Source organism: Glycine soja, chromosome 20 (genome assembly GCF_004193775.1).
Source record: "Glycine soja cultivar W05 chromosome 20, ASM419377v2, whole genome shotgun sequence".
NCBI classification, from domain to species: Eukaryota; Viridiplantae; Streptophyta; class Magnoliopsida; order Fabales; family Fabaceae; genus Glycine; species Glycine soja.
In genome coordinates, this window is record NC_041021.1 from 20,466,582 (window position 1) to 20,470,064 (window position 3,483).

Consider the following 3,483-nt stretch of genomic DNA (forward strand, 5'->3'; position numbering starts at 1 on the left):
ATTGATGCTAGGTCCACTAAACCATCCACGTTTGGAAAAAGGACTACTCCGAAGATTAACAGCGCCATGATATCAATGAAAGGAGGCCACTCGTTTTGACTTGCCAAGGCCCTTGCTCTTTCTTCTAGACACTTTCTTGGTATACCGACCACTCCATTTCTATTTTGCTTTACCCGGTCTAATTCTTGTGCCAAAATTCTAACTACTCTGGCGATTCTAGACATGGAGAGGTAGAATCCAGAAAAGAGATAAGGCTTCCTGCCTTCCAGAGGGCATCCAAGAATTTCTTTGAACTCTTCTACAGTCGGCACTAGCTGGAAATCTTCAAAGCTGAAACATCTCAGGGGTTGGTCATAATACTAGGTGAGGGAAGCGATCGCCTTTGCAGAGACTTCTATCATAGCCAAGTCCCAGATCGATCTCACCGTAGGCTTTGCGGAAGGCTTGCCGTTGGAGCTGCCCCATCAACTCCCCTAATTCTTGTAAACTAGTGACCTCTAGACCCTTGATCTTGACTTAGTAGAACCTTTTCTTCAGCGGAGGCGTTTGACTTGATCCCATGCTTTGCTAGAATGGAAAGGTCTTGTGTGAATCAATACTTCGGCATATGCCATGGGAGAAATGGATGAATGCATGAAGAAATGTTTATGTGATGCATGATACCAATGCATATTACAGACACGAGAGGCCGGAAGATTGTCTCTTTTTAACCACAACATTTGGGCAGCACAGTCCCCCATGTATGTACTTAAAAAGGTGATACGGACCTTCCGGCTTCCCGTGACATCATGACAGGACCAAACATACAACGCAAGCGTAATGACACGACGCGGCGAAAAATATGCAAGGTTTTGGTCACAGTCGAGACGCAAAATCAAGGTAATACTCTCAGTTAAAACATGCAGCAGAGATGCACATGTCATTTCATGCATGATAGTGTTCTAAAGAAAACAACACATAGCGTGTTTGCTCCGTGCCCCTATTTTGGGTACCTAAACGGGAGGAACTAAAGGTTTTTTAGTAACAATTCCTGAGGTAGTCATATCTCTCTTGATGGTTTCTAGAGGTATCATTCCCTTTAACAAAAAATATTATGGCGGTAGGAACTACCAGCGACAATACATCATTAAAGAGAAAAACTCTAGATGAGGTTTCACTGTCATGAAGCAAGTCAGAGACTTAGCATGACCACATATTCACCTCCGCTTCCTAGGTTCCCATGGACCTGGGTATAGGTCCCTTTTTCAACTCACCGTGTGTGCAAAAAGGTGTTAGTGTTTGTGTGCATCAAATGAACAACAATTTACTTCATGCACATATTACAACACGCTTAAAGCATTATAGAGTTATATAAGAACATAAAGGAAATAAAACTGATGGAAGGGAATTTACAACATTTGCACAAAAATAAATAGGCCTAACTTTCAAAAACATGTCCCCGGTAGAGGCGTCAACTGTCACAACCTACCTTACAGTGGGAGGGCGACGTAGAGGCTCTCGGGTGCGTCTTCCAAGGAAGGAAGGCGCACAGAGTCGCCACCAACGTTTATTCGAGGAAAACGTCGGAAAAACCGGAACGTGTGGTCTACAAACTTTAAGTGTGAAAGGTTCGGGAGTTGTTTTTACACATGGAGAAGGTATTAGCACCCCACGCATCCGTCACAAAGGACGATAGCCTTTAATCAAATGTGCAATATCATGTCTTCAATTTGTTTTATTTTCCCTTTTATGTTTTTATGTTTTTATGGGCCTTTTGTATTTTTTTATCTTTTTGTGGTCGACAAGGGTGTTTCCCTCGCTCCTACGTATCCTTAATTGCGATGAAGAAATCAGACCTTTGTAGTTCTTTCAGAACTAAACGTTGGTTAAGTTGTTTTTATCTTTTTTCGCAAGATAGATTTTAATTGAACAAAGGTCATTTAAGGCATTGGACCATTAAACGATCTTTTGATTTTGAAAGAAGAGAAACGTTAAGGCGTTGGACCAGTTAAATCTTATTAAGGGAAAGAGATTGGATGCCATGAGCCATGGGCAGCTATACCAGAGCAGAGTGAAAAGTGCTTTTGACAAAAGAGTGTGCCCGGGTGAGTTCATCGAGAGGGACCTTGTTTTGAAAAAAGTATTGCAGGTTTAGAAGGATCACCGAGGGAAATGGGGCCCAAACTATGAAGGACCATTTATGGTTAAAAAAAGGAAATTTTATGCAAAATTCCAGAGAACTACTAAGCTGGAGGAGACCTTGACTCAGTTTATGCAGGTAACAATGTCAAATCATAAAAGCACTGAGTCAGCACTGAAGAACCTTGAGGTCCAGGTGGGACAACTGGCTAAGCAGATAGCTAACAGTGTTAATATTTCTTTAAAGTTACTTCTCCTTATTTACTATTTGAGTAACTTATAATTAAAGAAATAATTGAATCTAGGGAATATCTAAGAAAGGGAAATTTTAAATTAGGAATAGTCAACAAAATCTTAATTCAACCCCCCCCCCTTCTTAAAATTTATGGGGCCACTTGTCCAACAAGTGGTATCAGAGCAGGTTTCTTGTAGAAAGCTTAGAAACTTCAAGAAATATGGCCTCGGCAAATTTCTTATTCCCGGAAGGAAATTCCATCAATAGGCCTCCTATCTTCAATGGAGAGGGTTACCACTACTGGAAAACCCATATGCAAATCTTCATTGAAGCAATAGATTTAAACATTTGGGAAGCCATAGAAATAGGACCTTATGTACCCACCATAGTAGATGGAAGCACAACAATAGAAAAACCTAGAGATCAATGGTCCGAAGAAGATAGAAGAAGAGTTCAATATAATCTTAAAGCCAAAAACATCATTACTTTAGCCCTAGAAATAGGTGAATATTTTAGAGTCTCAAACTGTTCAAATGCCAAGGAGATGTGGGACACACTTCAACTCACACATGAGAGCACAAGTGATGATAAGAGATCTAGGATTAATACTCTAACCCATGAATATGAACTTTTTAGGATGAAAACAAATGAAAACATACAAGATGTGCATAAAAGATTCACTCACATAGTTAATCATCTTGCATCACTAGGAAAAACATTTCCAAATGAGGATTTAATAAATAAAGTACTAAGATGCCTAAATAGAGAATGGCAGCCAAAGGTAACTGCCATTACTGAATCTAAAGATCTATTTAGTATGTCTCTTGCCACATTATTTGGAAAGTTGCAGGAACATGAGATGGAATTGCAAAGACTAAATCAAAATGAAGAAAGCGAAAAAAGAAAAAGGGGAATAGCACTCAAAGCCTCATCCTCCATCCAAGAAGGTAGCGACAACGAGGACTCGGATGATGAAGAAGATTTCTTTTTGTTTGTGAAAATATTCCACAAATACATCAAAACAAGAAAAAATCAAAGACGTCAAAATTTCAATCAAAATAAGAGATCACACGAAACTTCTCCAACCCTAAGATGTTACAAGTGCAATCAACCTGGACATCTAAGGGCAA